Here is a 22,410-nt window from a genome sequence, read left to right as displayed (position 1 = left end):
ACTCAGGCCGTGGGCGGCGTTCCTGGGGGTGTTCCTAGTGATGTCACGGAGCTTGTTCGCCCTCATTTAGTGAACCGCTCACGTGACCGCCCTGTCGCACGAGAAATCAGTTTTAATTGATATCTCGCGCATCGCGCGCCCCCTCCCGCTTCCGCGTGCACCCGCCCGCATGCCACATGTACGCAAACACTGCCTTAAGCAGTCTGTTCGCTCAGCGTGCAGACGCATCCGCGTGGTCTGAGGTACCATGGACACAGCCTTAATTAGTAAAAGTATGAATTGCATTCAAATAAGAAGGAATGGTCATCTGTAGAAACACCGGGGGGATCACACCGGGCACAGCATTGGCCGCAGATCCGCTGCTCTCTCTGGATGGAGAGAAATGAGAGGTCGGGAAGGGAGGAGCGTGACAGCCAAACCCTGACAGCTGGATATCTTATTTACCCTATATACCTTAACTGCCCGAGATAACCTATACTGCTTTCTTCCAGATCTGACTCTCAAGCTTCACACGGGAGACATCGGAATCGCCCCTAACCCAGAAGACAGGTAGGGAACACCTCCCCTCCAATATATATAACATCGCGGAAATGGGGGTACCTGGACATTGAGGGACTGCGGATCAAGTAAGATCCCAGGCGGGATTGCTGCTTTAGAAATTGTGAAGCGGGGGCATCCCGACACTGGATAAGGGGTTCGGGAAACTAGTCATTCACATCTGGCTTTTTTTTCTTCTAGATTAGTGAGGTCATCTGACACACACAAACACACACACACACACACACGTAACTGTAACAAAGAGTAATTGTAGTAAAGTATAAATGTGTAAATGTAATACAATAAATAAACTGTTATGTCAAAAACGAATGTTGTTATTAGTTCTTATTAGGAATTTATTCCATTTTTTTTTAAAGTGGGGGCGGGGCTGGGTGGCGAGTAGTTTTTTGGTTGGGCGAGTAGCTTTTTGGGTAATTTGTCAAGCCCTCTATCTATCCATCCATCTATCTATCCTGCAATAACATCAGTATCACTGGGCAGAAATGGTCTGGGCTATGATTCTGCCTAGTCACCCAGCATCAGATGGGAAAGGGGAGTTACTCTGTGTGAGCCCACGCAGTTAACCCCTTAAGGCCATAGTAATCCCAAAGGGGAGTTACACGTGCATTACAAAGTAGCCAGCAAAACCTTGATTTGGGTAAAATGCCAGTCATTTTGTTCAAACCTAAAAAAAAATACAAGTAAGTATCTTTGGAGCGCCGCACCGCATCATAAGCTAGAAATATTATAGTCACTGTACTGAGAATAAAATGTAATAAAAAGGTAGGGTTTTTTAATCACAAATTGTATCTATAGATACTTGTATGTTTTCATCTGACCACTTTCCTTGCACTGGTTTTCTGTGTTAAGCTTATTGATACTCATTCCTTAGGAGCCACACACAAGCATTATTTTCAGGATAACAGATACTTACATGACCAGTCCTATTGATAATTATTGGTCAGGTAATTAGTTGTTAGGCATATCTTTAAAGACTGTCCTGTTTACAGCCCTCCATTACTGAGTTTGCCAAGGTTCAGTGAAATTAGCCACTATAGCTTTTTGATTACATCTGAAAAATACACATAAGCAACTCAAGATGTTAGACAAGTTTGCTTTTGAGTTTTGTTTTTATGCTTCAATTAAAGAGCATGAAGTGTATAATGCACTCATAAACAGTAACATGAGAGAATAATATGTTTACACTACAAGACACATGATTATGTAACCACTATACACTAAAAGGGTAGAGGAAAGATCCAACCAGGCTGCTTTTCCCCCCAGAAAACATCTGATGTATAAAATTTACATTATTTCCTTTAACCCTTTCAGGGCTGGAGGGTTCTGCCACCTGTGTGGCCACGCCCCACCGGCACTTCCGCATCACGTGGCTGCTCTTTGGAGCAATCACGTGATGCTGCATCAGTTCCGGGCCGTCAGGCCGAATGTGACGGAGAGGAGGGGGGGGGGAGGGTTGGCAGTGTAGTACGCATTCCCAATCACGTACAGCCCCATGAAAACGAGCAAGGGACAATGACTTACAGTGTATGTCATAGAGAGATACTCCTTGAGAGAGGGCGAATTCGCCCGAAACATGTGGGAGGAGGTCTTTTTTTGTTATGTTCTAGTATCTGTTTTATGTAGATTTAATAAATTGATTTTATTACCTACCTGGTGAGTCTGTCATCCCAAGGAGCAGCGCTGATATCAATCATATTTTTTCTATGTCATAGAGAGACCTTAGAGTGGCACTTTAATTGACGTACACCGTACATCATTAATGCACTGAAGGGGTTAAGTAACAATAGCACAATATTGAGTAGCATATATAGACCCAATGGATCACTGTCTACATTTCTGTTGGAAAGATAGGTGCTGTTGCACACACACATTGTGCAGGCGCTAAATGGGGGTTTGTGTCTCTGAAGGGAGAAGTATTTTGGAGAAAGTGGATAAACTCAATTTACCATTAAAACATGCTAAACATGATCATATTTGTGAGTGCAATACATCCTATTTTTGATTTTGCCAAACCAAGCACAAAATGCTCCTCTATATTGATTGCAGATTACTACTCATTTCTACTATTTGCCCTACAATTAAGCTTCCGTTTCCCCAGTTTTGTATAAGTTATAGTGCCTACTTCCTAAGGCTTTGGCTCTTAACACCTTTTACCCAGTCCAGTCACACCCATAGATACACTACAACCAGGCCAGTGCATCCCTCAGACCTGTCAGAGAGCGCACCTTTGGCCTTCTGAAAAGTCCCTGCAGGTTCTCATACACCAGGGGTTCCCAACATTTTTGTACCCAAGGGCACACTTGAGCGTTCAGGAGAGAGTGGCGGGTACCAACTAATGCGCACGCACACACAACACACTTTTCCCAATTATCTTGGGGGGAGGGCTCAAGCACGCCGCAGCTATCAGCGGCACTGCGGTCTCGGGCACCCATAAAAGGGTTGGCGAGCACCATGCTGCCTGCTGGACACCGCGTTGGGGACCCCGGCCTTTCAGGTCTGGTGGAGCACATCTTGCAGCAATGTGCTGCATTTTCCACCACATAGCTGTGAATAGGGGGAATACCCACTGGCATCGAAAATGACGAGCCTAAAGAAATGGGTAAACTAGAGGCAGAATTTGGTGATCCAATGGAGGAAGGAAGAAGAACAAACGTCATTCACCAATTCTTTTACACTTTTTCTATATCTTGTTCCAGCTTGCTTTACAAATCTCAAGTGATGCACTTTGTACTTTCACAAAAGACTTCTTTGTCTGACTTTATATTTTCTTTTACATAACAAAAATCAGGCACACTGTGCAGCTTGCCAACCATTGTACAAACAACTTGTGTTTGCACAAGGCACAATTCTTACTTACAAATTTCAATATAAAATATTTACAGGACCGTAATGAAACATTGATTTCCACATCACTCATCGGAGGTCCTCCAATAAAGCATGTGTTGGAGGCAAACTAAGCTGCACCACACAGGTTACGATATCGATTTGGACTAACAATAGAATGTTCTAGAGTGGTCTCAATAAAGGGTGTGTGTGCCAAGCACTCGCATTTTAAGTGAAACTTCTTTGTCTTTTGTCACACAAATTGTATTTGTGATGGTGATGTTTTTAATTAAAAATCAAAACACAATTTCAGTGACAAAACACAAAGAAGTGTGGCTTAGAACGCCATGCACGGCACTAATATATTCATACTAAGTGTGAACTCCTCGTGTGTGACCGCGTGTGTGACTCTGTGTGTGTGTGTGTGTGACTCTGCGTGTGTGTGTGTGACTCTGCGTGTGTGTGTGTGTGTGACTCTGCGTGTGTGTGTGTGACTCTGCGTGTGTGTGTGTGTGTGACTCTGCGTGTGTGTGTGACTCTGTGTGTGTGTGTGTGTATGACTGCGTGTGTGTGTATGTGACTCTGCGTGTGTGTGTGTGACTCTGCGTGTGTGTGTGTGTGTGACTCTGCGTGTGTGTGTGTGTGACTCTGCGTGTGTGTGTGTGTGTGACTCTGCGTGTGTGTGTGTGTGTGACTCTGCGTGTGTGTGTGTGTGTGACTCTGCGTGTGTGTGTGTGTGTGTGACTCTGCGTGTGTGTGTGACTCTGCATGTGTGTGTGTGTGACTCTGCGTGTGTGTGTGTGTGTGTGTGTGTGACTCTGCGTGTGTGTGTGACTCTGCGTGTGTGTATGTGTGTGTGTGACTCTGCGTGTATGTGTGTGTGACTCTGCGTGTGTGTGTGTGTGTGTGACTCTGCGTGTGTGTGTGTGTGTGTGACTCTGCGTGTGTGTGTGTGTGTGTGACTCTGCGTGTGTGTGTGTGTGTGTGACTCTGCGTGTGTGTGTGTGTGTGTGACTCTGCGTGTGTGTGTGTGTGTGTGACTCTGCGTGTGTGTGTGTGTGTGTGACTCTGCGTGTGTGTGTGTGTGTGTGACTCTGCGTGTGTGTGTGACTCTGCGTGTGTGTATGTGTGTGTGTGACTCTGCGTGTGTGTATGTGTGTGTGTGACTCTGCGTGTGTGTATGTGTGTGTGTGACTCTGCGTGTGTGTATGTGTGTGTGTGACTCTGCGTGTGTGTATGTGTGTGTGTGACTCTGCGTGTGTGTATGTGTGTGTGTGACTCTGCGTGTGTGTATGTGTGTGTGTGACTCTGCGTGTGTGTATGTGTGTGTGTGACTCTGCGTGTGTGTATGTGTGTGTGTGACTCTGCGTGTGTGTGTGTGTGACTCTGCGTGTGTGTGTGTGTGACTCTGCGCGCGTGTGTGTGTGACTCTGCGCGCGTGTGTGTGTGACTCTGCGCGCGTGTGTGTGTGACTCTGCGCGCGTGTGTGTGTGACTCTGCGCGCGTGTGTGTGTGACTCTGCGCGCGTGTGTGTGTGACTCTGCGCGCGTGTGTGTGTGACTCTGCGCGCGTGTGTGTGTGACTCTGCGCGCGTGTGTGTGTGACTCTGCGCGCGTGTGTGTGTGACTCTGCGCGCGTGTGTGTGTGACTCTGCGCGCGTGTGTGTGTGACTCTGCGCGCGTGTGTGTGTGACTCTGCGCGCGTGTGTGTGTGACTCTGCGCGCGTGTGTGTGTGACTCTGCGCGCGTGTGTGTGACTCTGCGCGCGTGTGTGTGACTCTGCGCGCGTGTGTGTGACTCTGCGCGCGTGTGTGTGACTCTGCGCGCGTGTGTGTGACTCTGCGCGCGTGTGTGTGACTCTGCGCGCGTGTGTGTGACTCTGCGCGCGTGTGTGTGACTCTGCGCGCGTGTGTGTGACTCTGCGCGCGTGTGTGTGACTCTGCGCGCGTGTGTGTGACTCTGCGCGCGTGTGTGTGACTCTGCGCGCGTGTGTGTGACTCTGCGCGCGTGTGTGTGACTCTGCGCGCGTGTGTGTGACTCTGCGCGCGTGTGTGTGACTCTGCGCGCGTGTGTGTGACTCTGCGCGCGTGTGTGTGACTCTGCGCGCGTGTGTGTGACTCTGCGTGTGTGTATGTGTGTGTGTGACTCTGCGTGTATGTGTGTGTGACTCTGCGTGTGTGTGTGTGTGTGTGACTCTGCGTGTGTGTGTGTGTGACTCTGCGTGTGTGTATGTGTGTGTGTGACTCTGCGTGTGTGTATGTGTGTGTGTGACTCTGCGTGTGTGTATGTGTGTGTGTGACTCTGCGCGCGTGTGTGTGTGACTCTGCGCGCGTGTGTGTGTGACTCTGCGCGCGTGTGTGTGTGACTCTGCGCGCGTGTGTGTGTGACTCTGCGCGCGTGTGTGTGTGACTCTGCGCGCGTGTGTGTGTGACTCTGCGCGCGTGTGTGTGTGACTCTGCGCGCGTGTGTGTGTGACTCTGCGCGCGTGTGTGTGTGACTCTGCGCGCGTGTGTGTGTGACTCTGCGCGCGTGTGTGTGTGACTCTGCGCGCGTGTGTGTGTGACTCTGCGCGCGTGTGTGTGTGACTCTGCGCGCGTGTGTGTGTGACTCTGCGCGCGTGTGTGTGTGACTCTGCGCGCGTGTGTGTGTGACTCTGCGCGCGTGTGTGTGTGACTCTGCGCGCGTGTGTGTGTGACTCTGCGCGCGTGTGTGTGTGACTCTGCGCGCGTGTGTGTGTGACTCTGCGCGCGTGTGTGTGTGACTCTGCGCGCGTGTGTGTGTGACTCTGCGCGCGTGTGTGTGTGACTCTGCGCGCGTGTGTGTGTGACTCTGCGCGCGTGTGTGTGTGACTCTGCGCGCGTGTGTTTGTGACTCTGCGCGCGTGTGTTTGTGACTCTGCGCGCGTGTGTGTGTGACTCTGCGCGCGTGTGTGTGTGACTCTGCGCGCGCGTGACTCTGCGCGCGCGTGTGAGACTGCACGCGCGTGTGAGACTGCGCGCGCGCGCGTGTGACTGCGCGCGCGCGCGTGTGACTGCGCGCGCGCGCGTGACTCTGCGCGCGCGCGCGTGACTCTGCGCGCGCGCGCGTGACTCTGCGCGCGCGTGTGTGACTCTGCGCGCGTGTGTGACTCTGCGCGCGTGTGTGACTCTGCGCGTGTGTGTGACTCTGCGCGTGTGTGTGTGACTCTGCGCGTGTGTGTGTGACTCTGCTTGTGTGTGTGTGTGTGTGTGACTCTGCGTGTGTGTGTGACTCTGCGTGTGTGTATGTGTGTGTGTGACTCTGCGTGTGTGTATGTGTGTGTGACTCTGCGTGTGTGTATGTGTGTGTGTGACTCTGCGTGTGTGTATGTGTGTGTGTGACTCTGCGTGTGTGTATGTGTGTGTGTGACTCTGCGTGTGTGTATGTGTGTGTGTGACTCTGCGTGTGTGTATGTGTGTGTGTGACTCTGCGTGTGTGTATGTGTGTGTGTGACTCTGCGCGCGTGTGTGTGACTCTGCGCGCGTGTGTGTGACTCTGCGCGCGTGTGTGTGACTCTGCGCGCGTGTGTGTGACTCTGCGTGCGTGTGTGTGACTCTGCGCGCGTGTGTGTGACTCTGCGCGCGTGTGTGTGACTCTGCGCGCGTGTGTGTGACTCTGCGCGCGTGTGTGTGACTCTGCGCGTGTGTGTGACTCTGCGCGTGTGTGTGACTCTGCGCGTGTGTGTGTGACTCTGCGCGTGTGTGTGTGACTCTGCTTGTGTGTATGTGTGTGTGTGACTCTGCGTGTGTGTGTGACTCTGCGTGTGTGTATGTGTGTGTGTGACTCTGCGTGTATGTGTGTGTGACTCTGCGTGTGTGTGTGTGTGTGTGACTCTGCGTGTGTGTATGTGTGTGTGTGACTCTGCGTGTGTGTATGTGTGTGTGTGACTCTGCGTGTGTGTATGTGTGTGTGTGACTCTGCGTGTGTGTATGTGTGTGTGTGACTCTGCGTGTGTGTATGTGTGTGTGTGACTCTGCGTGTGTGTATGTGTGTGTGTGACTCTGCGCGCGTGTGTGTGTGACTCTGCGCGCGTGTGTGTGTGACTCTGCGCGCGTGTGTGTGTGACTCTGCGCGCGTGTGTGTGTGACTCTGCGCGCGTGTGTGTGTGACTCTGCGCGCGTGTGTGTGTGACTCTGCGCGCGTGTGTGTGTGACTCTGCGCGCGTGTGTGTGTGACTCTGCGCGCGTGTGTGTGTGACTCTGCGCGCGTGTGTGTGTGACTCTGCGCGCGTGTGTGTGTGACTCTGCGCGCGTGTGTGTGTGACTCTGCGCGCGTGTGTGTGTGACTCTGCGCGCGTGTGTGTGTGACTCTGCGCGCGTGTGTGTGTGACTCTGCGCGCGTGTGTGTGTGACTCTGCGCGCGTGTGTGTGTGACTCTGCGCGCGTGTGTGTGTGACTCTGCGCGCGTGTGTGTGTGACTCTGCGCGCGTGTGTGTGTGACTCTGCGCGCGTGTGTGTGTGACTCTGCGCGCGTGTGTGTGTGACTCTGCGCGCGTGTGTGTGTGACTCTGCGCGCGTGTGTGTGACTCTGCGCGCGTGTGTGTGACTCTGCGCGCGTGTGTGACTCTGCGCGTGTGTGTGTGACTCTGCGCGTGTGTGTGTGACTCTGCGCGTGTGTGTGTGACTCTGCGCGTGTGTGTGTGACTCTGCGCGTGTGTGTGTGACTCTGCTTGTGTGTGTGTGTGTGTGTGACTCTGCGTGTGTGTGTGACTCTGCGTGTGTGTATGTGTGTGTGTGACTCTGCGTGTATGTGTGTGTGACTCTGCGTGTGTGTATGTGTGTGTGTGACTCTGCGTGTATGTGTGTGTGACTCTGCTTGTGTGTGTGTGTGTGTGTGACTCTGCGTGTGTGTGTGACTCTGCGTGTGTGTATGTGTGTGTGTGACTCTGCGTGTATGTGTGTGTGACTCTGCGTGTGTGTATGTGTGTGTGTGACTCTGCGTGTGTGTATGTGTGTGTGTGACTCTGCGTGTGTGTATGTGTGTGTGTGACTCTGCGTGTGTGTATGTGTGTGTGTGACTCTGCGCGCGTGTGTGTGACTCTGCGCGCGTGTGTGTGACTCTGCGCGCGTGTGTGTGACTCTGCGCGCGTGTGTGTGACTCTGCGCGCGTGTGTGTGACTCTGCGCGCGTGTGTGTGACTCTGCGCGCGTGTGTGTGACTCTGCGCGCGTGTGTGTGACTCTGCGCGCGTGTGTGTGACTCTGCGCGCGTGTGTGTGACTCTGCGCGCGTGTGTGTGACTCTGCGCGCGTGTGTGTGACTCTGCGCGCGTGTGTGTGACTCTGCGCGCGTGTGTGTGACTCTGCGCGCGTGTGTGTGACTCTGCGCGTGTGTGTGACTCTGCGCGTGTGTGTGACTCTGCGCGTGTGTGTGTGACTCTGCGCGTGTGTGTGTGACTCTGCTTGTGTGTATGTGTGTGTGTGACTCTGCGTGTGTGTGTGACTCTGCGTGTGTGTATGTGTGTGTGTGACTCTGCGTGTATGTGTGTGTGACTCTGCGTGTGTGTGTGTGTGTGTGACTCTGCGTGTGTGTGTGTGTGTGTGACTCTGCGTGTGTGTGTATGTGTGTGTGTGACTCTGCGTGTGTGTGTATGTGTGTGTGTGACTCTGCGCGCGTGTGTGTGTGACTCTGCGCGCGTGTGTGTGTGACTCTGCGCGCGTGTGTGTGTGACTCTGCGCGCGTGTGTGTGTGACTCTGCGCGCGTGTGTGTGTGACTCTGCGCGCGTGTGTGTGTGACTCTGCGCGCGTGTGTGTGTGACTCTGCGCGCGTGTGTGTGTGACTCTGCGCGCGTGTGTGTGTGACTCTGCGCGCGTGTGTGTGTGACTCTGCGCGCGTGTGTGTGTGACTCTGCGCGCGTGTGTGTGTGACTCTGCGCGCGTGTGTGTGTGACTCTGCGCGCGTGTGTGTGTGACTCTGCGCGCGTGTGTGTGTGACTCTGCGCGCGTGTGTGTGTGACTCTGCGCGCGTGTGTGTGTGACTCTGCGCGCGTGTGTGTGTGACTCTGCGCGCGTGTGTGTGTGACTCTGCGCGCGTGTGTGTGTGACTCTGCGCGCGCGTGTGTGTGACTCTGCGCGCGCGTGTGTGTGACTCTGCGCGCGCGTGTGTGTGACTCTGCGCGCGCGTGTGTGTGACTCTGCGCGCGCGTGTGTGTGACTCTGCGCGCGTGTGTGTGTGACTCTGCGCGCGTGTGTGTGTGACTCTGCGCGCGTGTGTGTGTGACTCTGCGCGCGTGTGTGTGTGACTCTGCGCGCGTGTGTGTGTGACTCTGCGCGCGTGTGTGTGTGACTCTGCGTGTGTGTGTGTGACTCTGCGTGTGTGACTGCGCGTGTGTGTGACTCTGCGCGTGTGTGTGACTCTGCGCGTGTGTGTGACTCTGCGCGTGTGTGTGACTCTGCGCGTGTGTGTGACTCTGCGCGTGTGTGTGACTCTGCGCGTGTGTGTGACTCTGCGCGTGTGTGTGACTCTGCGCGTGTGTGTGACTCTGCGCGTGTGTGTGACTCTGCGCGTGTGTGTGACTCTGCGCGTGTGTGTGACTCTGCGCGTGTGTGTGACTCTGCGCGTGTGTGTGACTCTGCGCGTGTGTGTGACTCTGCGCGTGTGTGTGACTCTGCGCGTGTGTGTGACTCTGCGCGTGTGTGTGACTCTGCGCGTGTGTGTGACTCTGCGCGTGTGTGTGACTCTGCGCGTGTGTGTGACTCTGCGCGTGTGTGTGACTCTGCGCGTGTGTGTGACTCTGCGCGTGTGTGTGACTCTGCGCGTGTGTGTGACTCTGCGCGTGTGTGTGACTCTGCGCGTGTGTGTGACTCTGCGCGTGTGTGTGACTCTGCGCGTGTGTGTGACTCTGCGCGTGTGTGTGACTCTGCGCGTGTGTGTGACTCTGCGCGTGTGTGTGACTCTGCGCGTGTGTGTGTGTGACTCTGCGCGTGTGTGTGTGTGACTCTGCGCGTGTGTGTGTGTGACTCTGCGCGTGTGTGTGTGACTCTGCGCGTGTGTGTGACTCGGCGCGTGTGTGTGACTCGGCGCGTGTGTGTGACTCGGCGCGTGTGTGTGTCTCTGCGCGTGTGTGTGTGTGACTCTGCGCGTGTGTGTGTGTGACTCTGCGCGTGTGTGTGTGTGACTCTGCGCGTGTGTGTGTGTGACTCTGCGCGTGTGTGTGTGTGACTCTGCGCGTGTGTGTGTGTGACTCTGCGCGTGTGTGTGACTGTGCGCGTGTGTGTGACTGTGCGCGTGTGTGTGTGACTCAGCGCGTGTGTGTGTGACTCGGAGCGCGTGTGTGTGTGACTCGGCGCGTGTGTGTGTGACTCGGCGCGTTTGTGTGTGACTCGGCGCGTGTGTGTGTGACTCGGCGCGTGTGTGTGTGACTCGGCGCGTGTATGTGTGACTCTGCGCGTGTGTGTGTGACTCTGCGTGTGTGTGACTGTGTGTGTGTGATGGTGTGTGTCAGCACCGGGATTTCAGAAGACGCGGCTCTCTCGCTCTCTCCCTGCCCGGTGTTCCCAGCTACTCTCCTCCCCCTTGGTCAGTGGCGCATGCGCAGAGGCCCGCAGCCATGCGCAGAGGCCCGTGGCCGTAAGTGCGCATGCGTGCTGGAAGAGTAGGGAGCGCCAATGTACTTGGTGGACAAGGGCGGTACTGCGCATGCGTGGTGGGGCCTGCAAGCTCCTCTTCTGTGCATGCGCGACGGTAGCATGCGCGCGCGATGGGCGTGCGACCATTAGCAGTGTGATGTCACTTTTGTTACATTTTTTCGTTACAAGGCAATGCATTTTTTCCCATGAAAACCCTGTAGGCGCCAGCAAAGAGGTTTCACTTCAAAAACATTGTTTGAAAGAGGGGCCCTAAGGAGAAAGTTACAAATTAAGATTCTGCAACATAGGCCTACAGACTCTCAACATGCCCCAATAGACAACAATTGGCAAACAATACCATTTTAGAAAGAGTCATTAGACCAGGGGTAGCCAAGTTCAGTCCTCAAGGGCTACCAAACGGGTCAGATTTTCAGGACATACCTCAGTTGACTGAGCCACTGATTGAGCCACCTGTGCTGAAGTAGGGATAGCCTGGAATCTGACCTGTTGGTGGCCCTTGAGGACTGGAGTTGGCCACCCCTGTATTAGACAAGATTCATTGTAAATTCTACTATTTGAAATCTTAGCAACATAACAATGCATTGAAGGTAGAATGTAAGAGTACTTAAAGGCTTTCATAAACTGTACTATACTAAACAAAATCAATATAAATGGGTTAGGGAAGATGTTAACACTTTCATATCAGAAACAAACAATCTTTTGTTGCTATGCTAACAGTTTTCTCCACCTAAAATGTGCACGAGTCCTTTAAGACTCAGCCAACAATGAAATGTGTCGATTACAGTAGGTCTTAATGAGGTGTTTGTAAAGGGCCCTATAACAGTGAGGTAAAGGACTAGCAGCTCACTTTTCTTGAAAATATAATTTAAAAATAAACCAATGGCAATGATAGTAAACATGGAAAGACAAAACAAAGGTTTAGCGGACTAATGTTACCATTTTTAATGGGATCTTCTGCTTGAGGACCTCGGGAATGTTACCCCCTTTTTTTTGTAACTTTTCAGGTACTGGTGCGGGGCAGTAACTCTGTCTGGGTAGACTGGTTGAGCTGGGATATTAAGGAGCAGGGTGAGCTAGTGGGGAAGGAGTCAGATCCACAAATGAGCGTCAAGACTTAGCATGCTTTTCCCCCTATTATTTTGTGGATCTGAGCCTCAGAAGGCTAGCTGAAATTGGGAAAAACACTATGGGGCATGGTTTCCCCCCAGTTCGGTTAGCAACTTAAAATGACATAAGAGCGTATTGCCTATAATTTACTCAGCACACATTTATTCTAAGATCTTGTTAGGTTGCTGCTGAAAGTGGCGCAATGATGGTCCCCGTCTCTGTAGTTCCTCCATGTTTACATTGCACAGAGTGGTATTAGCGGTGCATGTAAATGAGTGTGTAGTGGCAGTAGACATCATTACAATGTACTCTGTAGGTTGTTGTTGGGGCAGGTTGTATGTCTGTACTGACCCCCTCTCAACTCTTCTTGTATTAGTTCAGGATGACCCTCTCTTCTTGACCCATCTGTCCGTTCAGATTGCACCAATGATGTGCCTGCAAATAGAGAGAGAAAACATATGTAGATTATTAACAATGTTATATATGACTGTCTTGGTCCTGTTGATGCAATTTGTACTTGTCCCTTTCTGATAAAAGTGATATACTGTACTAAACCCAACACGAGCCTCTGTCTGATTCTGAGAACATAATATGTTGTGTAATGCAGATTACATTTAGTATCTATTAGTGTTATGCAAAATAAAAGTAAGGGCCTACATTTTATATCATTAAAACCATAACTACGTAGTGATGAAAAATATACACCATCTCGATTTTGATTTCCAGGCTTAAATGTACCTTTTTGTATGCTTTTATGTTCATGTAGCACATTCCACAGTAAAAAATATAGTTAAGCGCACAGAAGTAAAGAAGCAGTGCCTCCTACTAATTTTTTTTTTTTTAGCCCGCATTTCTTTTTACAGGGTGGAAACCAGGGGTCTCCCCTGATCCAAACACCAGTTTTCTGATCTCAGGACCCCCAGGTCATGAGATACCTACCAGTGAAGTGACCGGGTTTAAATCTCCCCTAGGGGAAACAAAATGGCTGCCAAATATCAGACCAAAAGGAAGCCACACCATCAGTTGTGACTTCATATTGGAGAGCCGTTAAAATCCCCTTTAAAATCCAGTAAGTGATACTGGTGTAGCCATGTAACGTCTGGCTACTAAATTCACTGCCCTAGTACCATAAATCCTGGTAATAGAAGGCAGTGCTGGGGTTAATTGCCTCTCACATGGCCTAGCATGTGAGCCTCATCCCACAGATGTTATTTTGTTGCAGTTCTCAGGCAGGTGCCTGAAGATGGTTGGAGTCACATGCCACGGGGGTGGGTTTACTCTGGTGGTCCTGCCCAGTTGCTGGGGCTTAGGAGTGGGGCACACCCGTGTTATATAAGGGGACTCCCGTTAATTCCCTGAGTCCTGGGAGGGATCCCTGTGCTAATGGGAGTTCTTCCCTGATGGGTTCACAGAGTCCTGCCTTTCCCCTGATAGGGGTGAGGGCTGATCAGACTAGCCTGGGGACCTCAAGCCTCTGGGGTGACTAGTCCTGTCCTGCCCAAGGAAGGGATGGTACCCCTGGGCTGGAATACATGAAGACATGGACCTGTTATGCATGCTGTTATGATGTTGCCGATAAACCCTTTTGCATTGATACTGGTACTCCAGACTAATTTTCTGCTACTATGAAAGTTCCTGTGGGGATGAACCCCTGTCTCTGGCAGGGGCCCTGCAGGTGGAGGCGCTGCACCCACACCAAAGGCAATACTGTACCCCAAAGCTCCCTACCATTGTGGAGACTGAGCCTCCTGAGAGCCAACAGGTGAGCACCACAGCACTATAACACCATAAGACCTACAAATCACCCTTAGGGGGAGGATAGGGGTGTTACACTGGTAACTTCACCAGTAAATATCTCAGAAACCAGGGGGTCTCTAGAGCTGAATATAGTGTGGTTCATCTCCGGAGGACCCCTGGTGCCAAGCCTGTACAAAATGGAGGTTAGTTAGGGTGGATTGCTCCTTTAACAAAAGTATCTGACACAAACAGCAATGAGACTACCTGATTTGATATGAGCATGGATCAGGTGTTGGGAACATGATTGTTCATTTCATGAATTGCACAACTGTTCTTTATGTAACCCCCCTTTGGGATTACTAGGGTCTTAAGGGGTTAAATGTGTGGGCGCATACAGAGGAATGCCCCTTCTCTATCACATGGTGCTGAGGTGATTCAACAGATGGTAAGCCCTGGCCCTTTTCTGCCTGGATACAGTGACATCATGCTAGGCTATAAATAGAAAGCGGAAGCTTCTGGAAAATCAGATCTCAGGAGGAGCTGAATAAGAGGGATCTCATTGTGAATAGTAATGTAAGCACCTATGTATAGGATAGCTCCCCATCCCTTTTATTGTTTTCAGTTAGGGAAAGTACCCTGTTTAATTACAGTCCCACTGAGATGGTCTGGCATTACTCCGAAGATACTATGAGAGACAGGCTATGCCCAGAGGGAACTTCACAAGCCGCAGTCCCTAGATATAGTTGGACCCACCCCACAGACGTGTTCGTCACTGGCTCCTCCCTAGAAGGCCACGCAGTGGCATGCCTCCCCGAGATGAGGGGGCTGATCACCAATGGAGTAGTACTTGGGGCTCCACGGACATGGAGCACTACACCAGTGCTATAAAGCAGAGGGATTCTATAGGCAGATCAAGCAATACAAAACCTCAGCACCTTCCCAGCGGGCCGAGACGGGTGCAGCGAGGGAACCCGCACACAGCATAGGCTAAAGACATGTTTCTGGAAATACAAGATGACCTTTGTATATTACCTGTGAGACTGTGCCTACTAGATAATAAACTGCTGTTTGAATGAATAAAGTTCCTTGCACCCATCATTGTGTACCAACACCCAGCCTGCACGAGGTCTGTACCCGACCAAGGTAATGCATCCTGAGCAACCCTAACAATGACATTGATGTAAACTCTCTAGGAGACGGGCAGGGAGGGTAACATTTCATCATTCTTTAAATATACCAGAGTGCTGAGAAAACTTAAATAAAAGATCCTGGTCCTTTATGTACAGCTTTCCTTACAGTTATCACTGTTCTAATAAACAGGAAATTGTATTACATGACTTTAGCTGTATTAATCAAAAATTTGATTTTGTCCAGTATGGGTAGCTGCAAATGTATCACAAATCACAGTAAAACAGCAATCCTCAGTTCAGTTGCAAACTAAAGTATGCATATTTTATTCAGCTTTAATGACATATATTGTACAATGTGACTCGTTATATTAATATACCCTTGTTTTCAGTGTAGCATTGCGTATTTATGTTGATCACTGATCTAATTCAGCAGAAATGGCGATTCCAGCACAGCTTCTGTAATACACATTTTTCATAATGCCCATACTTTTTGTTATTGACTCGACACATTGTATTTTATATTAAGTTTTATATAATGGTCACACCAACCTCATATTTAAACTACTGTATGTTCATTGTAGCCATGTAATTGGTTAACAGCAGCTTGAGTATTGATAAATGCTGATGTTACAAACAACAAACACCACTCAGTTGTGAAGTCATACAGACACTGCACTTTATCTGTACAGAAGGTCAATCTCTTGTAGTTGGCCAATGGAACTTCCACTTCTGACAAGGTGAGTAGCCTTGACAGAAGAGCAGTTTGGGCCATCACAAGCCCAGGGTTTGAAATACTTAAAAATAAATAGCCAAGTCACATTGTCACAGCAAATATGAGTTAACAAATAGTTTATAGTAATACAATTTAAAAACATCCTTTATCGTAGATGGTACACAAACAACAACTTTTATACTTGGTATTTATATAGGACAAGTAACTGGGAGTGCAAAGTTATCACTTCACATTAGTAATGGGTTTTTAGCACTTTTACTACTCACCATAACTCATTTTGACAGTACTCATTAATCACAGAATCAGATGCGATGCATGATCACTGCATTTGTATTGCTATGCTTGTATTGTAAAAGGTCAGAGGCATTAGACTAAATGGCTTCAAATTATTTCAAAGTAAAAAAAATACCACATCAGAAAAAATACTAATGACATTAGGAATTAAGGATAAGTGCAATATTATGTACAGTGCATATTCAAACAAGTTACACAGTGCAGCTAAAGTGCAGGGAGATAAATACAGACTTTTCATTACAGGTACAGTATTTGGAAAGTATTTATGTGGTGAATGTTCCCACTACTGCCATCTAGTGCAGACAATTGCAATCTTAATGGTTAAGTTAAAAACTATTCTGGTTTAGATTTAGAGCAGGGGAAAAAACTCACTTGGCTGCTAAGCAAGCACCCCCTGAGCTGCCGAGAGACTTTTGTGGGGTGGGGGAAGGACTGGGGTGTTTGAGTGTGCAGTGCGAGAATGGGATCAATGTGGAGTGTGTGTTGAGTAACTAAAAGGGCGAGTGTGTATGTGAGATGGGGATGAGAGCGGTCTGAAGAGCAGGGGTGCCCCAAGATTTAAAAAAATCTTTCAGGGGTGCCCCTGCTCAAAAAATGCTGAGAACCACTTATCCTAGATCAGTGGTTTCCAGGTCCAGCCCTCAAGAGCCCCCAACAGGCCAGGTGTTAAGGATATCTTTCCTTTAGCAGAGGTGGCTCAATCAGTGGCTCGGTCATTTTGACTGAGCCACCTGTGCTGAAGCAGAGATATTCTGAAAATCTGACCTGTTGGGGGTTCTTGAGAACTGGAGTTGGGAACCACTGATCTAGATGATTGCAAAACTCTGCCAATTCACTTTGTGTGCGGTCATCTCAAAGTGACTGCAAAGTGAATAAGAAAACAAAAAAAACTTTGGAGATTCACACAAAGTAAATAAATGCATGTTAAGATACATGAGAAGAGAAGGAAGGGGAGGACTGCGACATCAAGCAGCTGCAAAGTGTAAGTGGAGTCAATAAAGACGTATAAACTTTGAGGACTCAGGCACCACACCAAAGCTCCTCTTGTTAAAGAGGCAATCCAAGGTGGGGGATTTTTTTTTTTGCAAAGGTAATATATATATTTAATATATAGGGCTGAAGCAGTGAGTCTCTGGAGCTGAACCCCATTAATTTCAGCTCTGGGGACACCCTGCTTCCGGAGATACTTACCTGCGAGTTAGGTGCTGGTAGCCGCTCTCCTCGGCTACCAGGGTTAACAATATGTCCGCTCTTCAGATATTTCCCGGCCTGCACGACCAATAGGAAGCTGTGACATCATTGGTGCGGCTTTCTATTGGCCCATGTGACATGTGAACTTCAAACCTGACAGCCCCGGCTTGCTGAGCCAGAGCAGCTACAGCACCTAGTTCAGAGGTAAGTATCTCCGGATGTAGGGGGTACCCGGAGCTGAAATTAACGAAATCACGCCCTGCTTCAATTCTATATTTTAAAAAAAATTGCTGTCTTGGATTATTCATTTGGTGCAATTTGACATAGCCGGGACAAAAGTGAACCTTTTGCAAAGATTTTAACCATCAAATTAGCTTCCTTAAACAAATCTAACGGTGTTAAAAGCAAAGCTTTTGTTTATTTGAAATCAATTACAAAATGTTTTTCTTCTGGACCTCTGAGTGAGAGAGTGTTTCTACTAACGTGAGCCCACCCTGTCTCAGTCAGACAGCCAATAAAGATAAGGGAAGGAGTAAAGAGAGGGGTTGTCTGTGCAAACTCTTGTTGGATACACAGTGACATCACACAAAATAAGGTAGCCGAAGGAAATCAAATTGAATGGTTTAGCTCATCATCACTAGATTAAAATCCCTTAAACCTGTCCCTGTTATTGAGTAAAAACAGAGAAAGATGGCAGCTCAAAGCAAATACAAAGAAGCACTGGAGCGCAAAAAAAGAAATCTGAAAAAATATTAATTTAATACGTCCATAACAAGATCAGACGAGTGAAACGCCAACGCGTTTCATGCCTCCCTCAGTGCTTTGTCAAAGAGTAAGCAATCAACATCAATGCTGTTAAGTAGTCCTCCCACACCGGAAGTCCCGTGTAGGAGATCCACTCACAGTCAATGTCATAAATGCAAAACACAAGTGTAGCCCTCTTACCCCCACCCTAAGTGAGATTGAGGTGGGTAGGTGTATCTGACTACTTATCAGTGCCACGGGGAATCTGGGGTGAATTACTCTTACTACTACTATATGGTGCAGCGCCTCCACCTGCGGTGGCTCCCAGCAGAGCGGGAGTTGTTCCTCGCAGGACACATACAAATGAACACATACACTGGATGTAAAATAGCAACGGTCTTTACTATATGCAGAATGTAACTTAACACATACATCAGCAATACACAACAAGATATATGTACCACCCTCTGCCACTAGCTGGCAACTATAACCTTCTAAGCCCCTAACTGGGCTATAACCTCCTTCCCAACCCCGTGTCCAAAGAGTCCAAGCCCACCCAAGTGTGTGAACAGGCCTGTCACATGTGAGGAGCAAGTTAAAGTTGGTGCACGTGTGGAAGGTTGTAAATACCTGCCCAGGTGTCTCTACACCTGGGTGTCTTCGCAAAGGATCCAGCGCTGATCTGTACCTCCGCGTGGGATGGGGTCCCGCCGGACGTCCCACCGTAAGGACAGTCTCTGGATCAGCAACACCGCATACAGGAACATGCAGCAACACTATCACTGGTCCCTACACTAAGAACTGCACAGGGTCTCTCTCTCCATACACTAAGAACTGCACAGGGTCTCTCTCTCTCCATACACTAAGAACTGCACAGGGTCTCTCTCTCTCCATACACTAATGAACTGCACAGGGTCTCTCCCCCCATACACTAAGAACTGCACAGGGTCTCTCTCTCTCTCCATACACTAAGAACTGCACAGGGTCTCTCTCTCCATACACTAAGAACTGCACAGGGTCTCTCTCTCTCCATACACTAATGAACTGCACAGGGTCTCTCTCTCTCTCCATACACTAATGAACTGCACAGGGTCTCTCTCTCTCCATACACTAATGAACTGCACAGGGTCTCTCTCTCTCTCCATACACTAATGAACTGCACAGGGTCTCTCTCTCTCCATACACTAATGAACTGCACAGGGTCTCTCTCTCTCCATACACTAATGAACTGCACAGGGTCTCTCTCTCTCCATACACTAATGAACTGCACAGGGTCTCTCTCTCTCCATACACTAATGAACTGCACAGGGTCTCTCTCTCTCTCCATACACTAATGAACTGCACAGGGTCTCTCTCTCTCCATACACTAATGAACTGCACAGGGTCTCTCTCTCTCCATACACTAATGAACTGCACAGGGTCTCTCTCTCTCCATACACTAATGAACTGCACAGGGTCTCTCTCTCTCCATACACTAATGAACTGCACAGGATCTGTCACTTAGGGGCCTATGCAGAGAGCAGCGCTAGAATAAATTGGAGAGTTTAACAAAAAGTAGCTTTAATGGAGTTTTATTCTCCATATGCAGAAATGGGCGAAATCCGCTATTTTTAGCATTACTGCATGTGGAGAATTGTAAATGAGGAGATGCGCGCAGCTGAAAGGGAGAAAAAAAAATCGCGCATTTTTTTTTCCCCCTATAGCCGGCGAGCTCCTGCTTCTTGCCAACTTTAGTTGGCGGAGAAAATTGAAGAAAATCGCGCCAAAAACAGCCGCTAGATGGCGAGCGCGCCTTTCTGAATTTGGATATTTTTCAGACTGGCGAGATGTAGTTTCTCGCCAGCCGTGCGGCGAGATTTTCAAAAAGAAAAAAAAAATGGCGCTTTTTTCCTACCTCGCCATTTTCAGCTGTTTTTTGCGCGATTTTCGCCGGAAAATGGCGAGATTGTAAATAGCGCTGCTCTCTGCATGAGGCCCTAAGTCCCTGCCTAGCACACAGCTGAAACGGGCACAGGATCCTTACCTAAGGGCCTATCCCTATGAACACCCACCGTCTCTAGTGGGGAGTCAGAGCCTTAACTCTAGCCTGGGGATTTCTGGCATAGGGCAGAAGCTCGCAGCTCTCTGCCCCCCTTCTTTCTCCCTGTGTGTCCTCAGCCTGACTGAACAATCCCTGTCTGCACACAACATTGTATCAAATCCCCTGCTGCAGAGAATCTGCAAGTCTCAGTGGCTGGCTGCAGGTGACAGGGATCATAGGGCATTCCCCAGAGGCTGCTGGGAGATGTAGTCCACTGAGGACCTCTTTCCTATGGGGACCGCGTGCGCTTCTTTACTGCGCACGCGCGATCCTGTAATGGCTACCGCGGTGGTAAGGGGGCTAGGGGGAAGCCTGCTACACAATGAATGTAATAAAAACAAAATGGAACATACATATAAATGCAACGTTAAAAAAAAAACCTTACTACACGTATATTACAAAACTGGAAAAATACATGATCCAAAGGATCCCTCCAAGATCTTGATACGATTGGAAGCAATGGAAAAGGCATTCTTCTATTATAATACTAGTGTTATTAATATTCATGTTATTTAGTATCCTTTGATTCTAGGATGGACTGCCCCTTTAAACCAGTGAGTCAATCCCCCACGAGTTACTTCTTTATCACTGCTGATATTGTGGGTAGTAACGCCTAGGACTCAAGAGTCATCAACATCCTGCCATTCAGATGAACACTCAGAGGGAATTTATATGCTATGACGAAGAGCTATGCTATGAACTGCTAACCTCCAAACCACAACCCTCTGACCAGCCTTTCATTCTGGGCAATGCACTCTGCCCTGGCTTCTTTGATCAGGGAAGCTGGATGGTGATGACTCTCCCGTAATTTTCCTCAGCCTTTGCACTTTCTTTCCTGAGGCTTGGGGGGGGGGGGGGGGGGAAACAGGGGCACACACTGATGTCAGACATGTTCAACGCTCGCTGGTTTCCTGAGTCTCACTAATATGTAGTCACTCTCAATGATTTTTAGAGGTCTGTCATGATTTCTTCCCGCAGTACCCCTTGCAGACCTGTAAGGGGCACACAGAGGAGTTAGGTTCTGATTGTCGGTTTGGAACTGAGGCCAGCTGCTATCCAAGTTTGGCTACAAAATCCCACCCATCCTGTTTGGGCTTTGCTTGTCAAACATTCTGTTTTACTGGTCACTTTATTCTATTTTTCCTAGCGCTGCGCCTTTTCCTGTTCCTCTTCATTCTGGCTCCTAGTTCTACTCACATTCAGGTACATTCTTGTCTTTTGGTTTGTATTCCCTTTGCACTATTTTTGTCCGCGTTTATTTTCTTTGTCCCTTGCTATTTATTGCTGTTGCATTTAGCACCTGCAGTTCCTTGCAGCGTATCTTGCTTGTCCTGTTTTTTTCCCTTTTGCACTATTGTCTCCTGTTTATTATTTAGATACCACAGCTTTTTGGTGCAGCTCTGCACATGATTGCAGACTCTATTTTGTTTTCACTGTCTTGTTATTTTTGTGTTATATTAAACAATCAGTTTTTATATATATTTCTGACTGTCTTTTCTGGGTTTACATGCTACCTCCGAGGGTTCCATACATCCTGATAGTCTCATAGATTTCAATGCAGTCTCACTGATAAAAATGCAGTACTTTCCCATTAACCATGCCCATGTTATCTTGCTTAACAAACTCCAGTGCTCTGGAATAGGGAAGCATGCTTTAAACTGGTGTCATTCCTACCTATCAAGTGGATCCCAACATGTGTCCATCTCAGGCTCTAACTCCAACCCCCTGGATATCACCTGTGGTGTCCCACAAGGCTCTGTTCTGGGGCCCCTACTCTTCTCAGCGTTAATCAATGATCTTTCTACAGACCAAGGCTACATTTTTAAAGCTTCCATTGACTGAGCTCCAGATCAGAACCAACGCTAACACCAACCTAACTCCTGTTACTAGTTTTAAATACTTGGGCATATGGTTTGACTCCCATGTAACATTCGGGAGGCACATTGATACCCTGACATCCAAAACCTATTCCAAACTAGGTGTACTTTTCAAGAACAAATCCACCCTAGTCTGCTGGTCAGAAAGCGTATTGCACAGCAGATGCTAATGCCAATAATCGACTATGGGGACATAGTATATGGCTCGGCACCCCAAACCCACCTTAGCAAACTTGACACCCTCTACGATTCAATATGCCGCTTTGTTCTCCAATGCAACTACAACACACATCCCTGCGAAATGCTCAAAGAACTAGATACTATTAAGATACTTAATTTAACTTGAAGGGGCGCATAGTGCGCTTTTCCGCGCGACCAGCAACCCGGCGGCAGAATCCAGGAGAGACAAATGAAATGAGACTGCTGCGTGACTTCCGCATCACGTGAAGCGGTTGAGCAAATGAGGCCGAACTGCTTGCGTGACGTCACGTGCCACGCCTCCCTCTCCTGGAAAACATCTGCAGCAGAGAGA

General features: G+C 49.1%; 1 protein-coding gene across 4 annotated transcripts in view; it reads right to left on the bottom strand.

The window, feature by feature from the left end:
• KANK4 (KN motif and ankyrin repeat domains 4) overlaps positions 1-22,410 on the bottom strand; it is a 114,993-nt gene that overhangs the window by 89,461 nt on the left and 3,122 nt on the right. The window contains exons 1-2 of one of the 4 annotated variants that reach the window (XM_075615952.1): positions 18,552-18,573; positions 12,444-12,527 (exon numbers count right to left, since the gene is read on the bottom strand). The gene's annotated coding sequence lies outside the window, so the exon portion shown is untranslated. Of the gene's footprint in view, positions 1-12,443; positions 12,528-15,508; positions 15,588-15,958; positions 16,049-18,551; positions 18,574-22,410 lie in introns of those variants that run through there. The other 3 variants (XM_075615950.1, XM_075615948.1, XM_075615951.1) reach the window with 3 other exon arrangements.

Source organism: Ascaphus truei, chromosome 10 (genome assembly GCF_040206685.1).
Source record: "Ascaphus truei isolate aAscTru1 chromosome 10, aAscTru1.hap1, whole genome shotgun sequence".
NCBI classification, from domain to species: domain Eukaryota; kingdom Metazoa; phylum Chordata; class Amphibia; order Anura; family Ascaphidae; genus Ascaphus; species Ascaphus truei.
The sequence above is the reverse complement of the archived record's forward strand: the minus strand, read 5'-3'. Positions and strand labels throughout refer to the sequence as shown.